This window comes from Penaeus monodon, chromosome 2 (assembly GCF_015228065.2).
Source record: "Penaeus monodon isolate SGIC_2016 chromosome 2, NSTDA_Pmon_1, whole genome shotgun sequence".
Taxonomy (NCBI): Eukaryota; Metazoa; Arthropoda; class Malacostraca; order Decapoda; family Penaeidae; genus Penaeus; species Penaeus monodon.
In genome coordinates, this window is record NC_051387.1 from 4,552,740 (window position 1) to 4,560,239 (window position 7,500).

The 7,500-nt window shown below is 35.6% G+C and overlaps 2 protein-coding genes across 5 annotated transcripts in view; both read right to left on the minus strand.

The window, feature by feature from the left end:
• LOC119580459 (sodium/potassium-transporting ATPase subunit beta-like) overlaps nt 1–3,159 on the minus strand; it is a 35,682-nt gene extending 32,523 nt beyond the window's left edge. The window contains exon 1 of one of the 2 annotated variants that reach the window (XM_037928612.1): nt 3,136–3,159. The gene's annotated coding sequence lies outside the window, so the exon portion shown is untranslated. Of the gene's footprint in view, nt 1–2,896; nt 3,026–3,135 lie in introns of those variants that run through there. The other variant, XM_037928626.1, reaches the window with a different exon arrangement.
• A 2,495-nt stretch (nt 3,160–5,654) lies between these two features.
• Nucleotides 5,655–7,500, minus strand: part of LOC119580503 (cilia- and flagella-associated protein 251-like) — a 15,976-nt gene continuing 14,130 nt past the window's right edge. For 2 of the 3 annotated variants that reach the window (XM_037928656.1, XM_037928653.1), the window contains exon 4: nt 5,656–7,500. This exon is cut by the window's right edge and continues 511 nt beyond it. The gene's annotated coding sequence lies outside the window, so the exon portion shown is untranslated. The other variant, XM_037928655.1, reaches the window with a different exon arrangement.

A 7,500-nucleotide genomic window follows, 5' to 3' on the forward strand; every position in this document is an offset into this window, starting at 1 on the left:
GCACCATCGGGATGAAGGAAAGTAATTTATCTCCTAGGAAAATATCCAATGAGCTGGGTAGAAGACCACCGAAGGTCAGAATGCCCCTTTACCAATGCAGTTAAAATTTATGAAGACCTACAACCCTCGTCAACAGTCGCACGTGATGAAAACGACTTTATGAAGATGAGGTACATCACAGAACGCCATCAAAGAGAGGTTGAGCAAACGATATCGCCAATGCCAAGCTCTATGTTAAACATTCATAATGACACAGAATAAAATACTGGGACTTACAATGAAATTCACCTAGAGGTTCAATATAAGAGTAAAGGAAGAAAGAACACAAGAAATGAAAAAGTCCCACCTTCAGAAAGCCCGAGAAACGAAAAAGAACATTTTCAATTTCACCGTCAAATGAAGAAGCCAGCATATCCCATGCTACACAAACGAACTATAAGAACCATCAGGTACCGAAATGCCAGTAAAAACTCAGGAACATGTGAAATTTATACCTGAATAAGGCCAGGTAATCATCTTTCTGCAGCTTCCAGCAATGAATGGGTGGTGAATGTCAACTATAAAGTTTTTACTTTATTCAAACGCTTTACATCACAGAAGTACAACACCTTTGAAATCGAACCTCTATCTGCTACACTTACATTACAACTTGGGAGATCCATAACACCTGCCACAAGTTTCCTGCCTATGTTTTGCACCCCAGGGAGAACTGACTGCCAGTCGCCACGTGAGTAACGTCATCAAGACTTCAATGCACTATCCTCTAACAACACCAAGTTTAGGGTAAGGAAATCCCTATTGCTGATGCCTTTTCTAGGACCACTAGGAGGAGAGAGCCAGTTAACAAGAAGTCGGGAAAGCCAACACCTCCAATACCCCCAGCCTCATGCATGCGAGAGTGTAGATATTTATAATAATCATCAGAATAATTACATTGTAGGGACGCATGAATTAATGCACTGGTGGGAAAGCGAAAAATTATGTGAAAATATTCAAATTATATATTTTATGACCTGTAGTATATTAGATTCATAGCAATTAATTTGTTAAACATTACTGTAGATATTATTTTAGGGATCACTTTAGTATCATGAAATTAAGCATTGATGTAGTTGTGAATGACGAAGAGTCTACATACGGCTTACTGACAGATCACAAAACTGATATATAAATAGAAACCTCTCCATTTTTTTTTTTTTTTTTTTTTTTACCGTTTTAATGTGTATTGTTATGCATTTTCAGGAAGTCTTAAGAACACTTCAAAGAGCTGCATCCTCCGAAACCACTTCTGGTAGGTTTCAGCACAAGCTTCCATAGGTCTAATCCTTGCGGCCCTAATGTACTCTGCTATAGCAACATCGGGGTTTTGATACCTCAATCTTTGGCCTTAGGGAACAGAAATTCGCAAGGGACCAAGCTTGAACTGCAGCTCTAAAAAGTCCACTGTAAGATATGCACTGTCTGGTCTTCTCAATATCGGAGATGAAAGGTCGTAATGTTGTAACCTAGGTCGTCTCTCCTGTTGCTTCTACAGCAACTTGGGCAAGCAATAATTTGTAAACAAGTATACTGATCTTTTGGAGGGGGAATTTTCTCCTGGAAACACCCATTCAGCAAATTAATGCTTAGTTTCAGTCATACCGATTAGTCCGTTTCATTACATGTAACATTGTTTTACACATCCCCAGAGAACTTAACTGTACCTAAGCCCCAATCCAGGTTTGTGTCGGTTCAATAAAGTGATTTGCGCAGGTCATGGGCGATTACTGCTGAACTGGTGCTTCACAATTCTGTGATGCGAGAATCCCATCTAACCCACAATCACGTTTATCACGTGACCTCGGCCAAGGCCCTTTTCATTCCCACTCAAATACCATTCTCTGACACACTGACATCTTTTGACAGTGTTTTACGACCCCCAAAACGCCAGTGCCTGTACTCACTGCATCTCTAATGTTAATGGTCACAATTCATCATGCTCTGCAATACAACCCCTATGTTGGGGGGTAGGCCATTATTGTGTACAGCCACGTATTCCATCCCACCCAGACACCCATTGTAAACAATGTCGCTATTGTTGTAAGCATTGTTCATATACCTAGATACATCAAGATCAAGGTTAATGGTGAAGCAATAACCTTTGATATCCCTGCACTTTGCTTCACTCTTACATGCATGATGCACTTGGACTGTCACATGAGAATCTTCACAAATATATGGTGTCTGACAATTACTGAGAGCTCCTCAAGCCATAGCGTGTTCTATAGCCCTGTCTCGTCTATCATTACAGATTTTGCGTCCTTTTCATGGATCATGGAAGTAATGCATCGTATTTCTGATTATGGAAAATGCCATTATTCTCATATTCTCCAATGTGCATGTCAGTGTGGTGACTCCTGTAAACAGTGGTACTTGCCTGATCCTATCATATTACTATACGACAATATCAATATAAAAAAAAGGAAAATATTGGTAACTCATCTCAGAAAAAAGTGCAGAAGGCAGCAAAATTAATTTAGAATTAATAATTTTAATGCAAAACATTAAATCTTTGTTTTCACAAGCACAAGTCTTGGTGAATCATAGTACTCGTGCTGCGTCCCCCTCCCCCGTTTAAGAGACCACAGAGTACAATACTTTATTCCATCTTTGAAGGGGAGTCATTAACCAAATGATTTAACCTTGCCCCTACCTCCATCCATCTTCATAGAGAGATCCTTTAGGTTACTCTTCACTATTATCTTCCAAATCAAACTCTTAGATAAAACCGCACTCCTGCAACACAAAATAAATGTTACCTGATGCCTAAATTCCATTATTTCACTCCCAGAGCTTGCTTATTGGTCTCTGGAGGAGTCCCTGTCTGGCCCATGATCAATACTCTTTCTACACCAACCTTATTCCTTCTGGGGCCAGACGTGTGACCTTATTTCCCCTCCGTCACGAATTCTCCCACAATCGAAGTTAGACTGGCGAGTGAAACCCTAAAGGGTGGAGTTAGCGCCAACATGACGTCATAGGAGCTGCTTTATATAGAGGGAGGTGGCATCATCAACACCATGACAGATGGAGGTTGGGAAATTACCTCTTATAATGAAGACTAATAAAGCTCAAAAGCACGGCCCGTCTCATTACCTGCACGGCGATTATCCAGTCACATTGTAATGCACCCTCATGCTTACACACCTAATTATGCCATCGCTACACGCAGGCACACAGGTACGCACGCACGCACACAATGTTGTGAATCATAGTATAAATCCCCAGGATATTCCCTTTATATTTATAAAAAATATATATAAGTAATTGTTTACTGAATGTAGCCTCATGGAGGAGCTTTTATGTAATATGGCAAGAATATGTCACTACATCACTTGGATTAACTGAATGACACTGCACAATCAGTTATATATATATTTGTGTATTTATCAGTAAGCACGCTAAATCATAGAAATAAGGCAGTTGTTGCATATGCAATAACGTAATCACTGGAATGGTTAGCCATGTAGGGGTGGCAGCCAGGAACTGATTGCTGGTTATTTCAAAATCACCCATACAGTTCTAGACAGATAATATAGATTATAGCTCAGGTGCACATGTAGTCACACACGTATAATCACACACACACACACACACACACACACACACACACACACACACACACACACACACACACACACACACACACACACACACACACACACACACACACACACACACACACACACACACACACAGAGTAAACTGATAGCTGCATGCTAAGTCATATCCCATATCACATTTCTCGATGGATTGTAATGCGTTAAACAGCTAGGCACACCATGGTATAATAGCAGGCGAAGCTGAAAATTTGAAATCAGAAAATTGACGAACTCTCTCCCCAACACATACCCAAAACCCCCAACTTACACTGGCACAGTACTTTATCCCACTTCCTCTTTCTCGACTGTTGAGGCCTTCTTAAAAGCAATTCATATATATTTAACACCCTTTAATTTCCCAGAATTGTCATTACAGCTAATTTACCATTGTTGCCTGTCCTTACTGTCAGAACAGTTCATATCTGCTATCCTTTATTCCCCATCAGTCCATGTTAGGCTAATTTACCTGAGAAAAGTAGTTGTGATAAGATAATCTTTGAACTCTCCTTTTCCCATCAACTTTGAGTTTGCCATCTTCACCAAAACCCAAACTATTAACCATCTCTATCCTTATCTGTATTTCCTCTATCTTGTCTGGATATTGAACTGTCAGCCAGAAGGAATCTACAGTGTGTACCCGGAATTAGACAGTGTTTCTCCTGCATTTGTACACAAGCAGCATAAACACACAGCCAGGGTTGTACTTATACATATTACACTGAAATAGGCAAACATTTAAATAAGTTAAAGAATACACCTAAACTTGGGAGTCTTTTGAGATTACTGTTGAAAAAAAAAAAAGGTTTAATATATTAATAATCTTAATTACGCATCCCACAGAATATCGCAGTTAACAGAAAGTTTTTTGAAGATTTACCTCATTACATTCACTTAATGATCTGCATTCAATGTTAAAATTTCTCCATTACTCACATAAAAGTTACCTGGCATTATGACACAATGACGTCCCTCACAATAGTAGGATTGCCCATTTAGTTTACAAAATTAGGTTGTTATTCCCATTGGTCCACTTTATAACAAAGTAAGATGGAGATAGAGAGACCTCATGAGGAAGTTTTTACCGTCACGTTAATGAAAATTATGAAAGCAGCACTGGTTTGCTGAACTGCATTTTCCGTATTTATTAAGCTGGTCTGATTTCACTGAAAATAATGGCAATACTACAGAAGTTTTATATTTTTTGTGTAGTGCTTAATTATTCCAAAGTAAGAATGCTAAGGACATACTCTATATTTTTGTCATATTTGGTACATAGTTTTTTTTGTATAAAAATCATTATTTTCAGAAAAATTAAATGTAGGAAATGAAGAGAGATGCTCAATGGAAACGAAGCATTCCAGGATATCTATTGTGGTATCTGTTTCTTCTACAGCTGCTGTATACAAGATAGTGGCTGTTGTTTAGAATAAGCCGAGTGGCAGGATATTACAAACCCCCCCAAAATTGTGCCATCATCATCATCATCATAATAATAATAATAATAATAATAATAATAATAAAATAAACAGTAAATAAATGACAATAACAGTAATAATAATCATAATGATGATGATGATAATAATAATGATTAATAATAATAATAATAATAATAATAACAATAAATAATATTAATAATAATAATGATAATAATAATAATAATAATAATAATGGTAATAATAATAAACAACTACAACAACAACAATGATAACTTATTCCTACTACTATGAACTGTAAAAATAACTTCCAATAATAAGTAATAATAATAATAATAATAATAATAATAATAATAATAAGTAAATAATAATAGTGCTATTCATAATTATGATTATGTAATTATTATTATTATTATAATTCTTATTACTTTTATCATTATAATAATATGGCCTCCACTCTCCTTCCCATTAAAAAAAAAAAAGCAAAATTAATATTATTCATAATTCCAATGGATTATTCCAATTCCATGGATTAAGAAAAATACAAGCCAGCATCAGGATTGAAAATAATACAACTAAAGTGAAGGACTGAAAACTATATACCTGTAAAAGTACTTCAGTGATAATACAAAATGTTTTCCTTGTATAACAAAACTCTTGATATAGATAAGATCCAGAAATGGATGATGGGAACATGACAAAGGACTCTTGACAGGGACTCTATACTCTGTCACACAGATGTGTGAGCTTTCATAAATATTGGGCAGATTTCTCACATGCAATTTCAAAGTTTCTCTTTCATGTATGAAGCCACTTTGTACAAGGTTGAAAGCCTTATGGATTAAGTTCATCATTGCAGTGTATATTTTACAATATGGCTTCATTTTTCCTTTCATTTTCTATTACATGGTGGTAATGCTCAGTTTACATTAATTTCATTTAAGAAAAACATCTACACTGGAAATGACTGAAGAGAGTAGTATTAATATCATGAATACATCCCTAATTACTGTTCATTATGTAAAAAGTATTATCTATGAGGAGTAATTATTATCAAGGTGCAAATGTACATGATCTTATTATGTTACTCATAATTTGTACAAATCTCAGAGCAAACCCCATTTTCATGAATCTTTTATGAAAGTGGCCCTGCTGAGGTACAAGTTAGGAACTTAATTAAGTGAACACATTGCACAGACAAATTTGGCACAATTGACCTCACAAATTATTAAAGCCTCTGAAATATCAACTTTCAGCAAACTTTACAACCTAAGTTGCTTCAATAATTATATGATATCCCCTTTCGATTTACAAATTCAACATGACAATATGAGAAAAAACAATAATTTTGAATTCCATATGTATTGTTATTAAAGCAATAGCTTTTATTACTGAATAGCCCTGCTTCACATATTAAAAAAAATCTTAAATGCCTTACATCTTACAAACACACAACAGTTACAAAACATAAGCAATCACTCTTTAAGACTTCCCAAAACATTTTACAAAACATGAACTTCATACAGAAAACTGTGACACTTGTTAAGTGCAAATGTTGAAAGTTTTGCCCTACAGTTCCTAACAAGCAGGTATATAATCATTACAAAAATTTGCCCAAACTTAAAACAAAAAAATTCTTCGTACTAGGGTGCATAGATCGTGTAGGTACAAATAACATTAAATACAATATTCATAAGATTAATATTTCTGGCCCTTGGAGAAATTTATAACCACTTACAGAGAGAGGCATTTTTTTTTTACAAGAAAAAATATCTAATTATGCTTTGACAAGATGTTGGTACACACAATTAAAAATCTAGGAACAACCTACTTTCACTCATTCAAGTTTAAACTCTGACAACACACTTAAAAAAGAAATAGGAAATATAAAAGAAGTATAAGAGGAAAAAATGTATATTCAGGTGATCTACTACAACACAATCACCCACAGTTAAGATATGATTGCACAAATTTAGTTTACTGTTCCAAGATAATATTGGAAGATGTTTAAATGCCACGAGGTGTTTAAAAGTTCCCTTAATATGCAAAGTGTAGCCTTTGGCATTTGAAGAACAGGAATTATTAGTGGCACTGCAAAAGTCCAGCTGCCCATATAGATCAGGTCAGGACTGATATGATCCTATCAGCATAAGTGTTCTATTTACAAATGAAAGCTAAACCATCTGTAGAAATATGGAAGGTATTTTGTATTTGTTACAAGTCATAATAGATAACTCACTGGCTTTCTTATAGATTTAACATTTATTGAGGCAAGTCTGGTTTAAACACTTTCTATGGCACTCCATAAAAATCAAACATCTGACAGGAATTAAGCACTATTTGTGTTAATTCTAATGAGCATCAGGTGAAATTAGTATGATCTTACCCAACTTTTGAATGCAAGCTTGCATCAGCTGTTCTTAAAA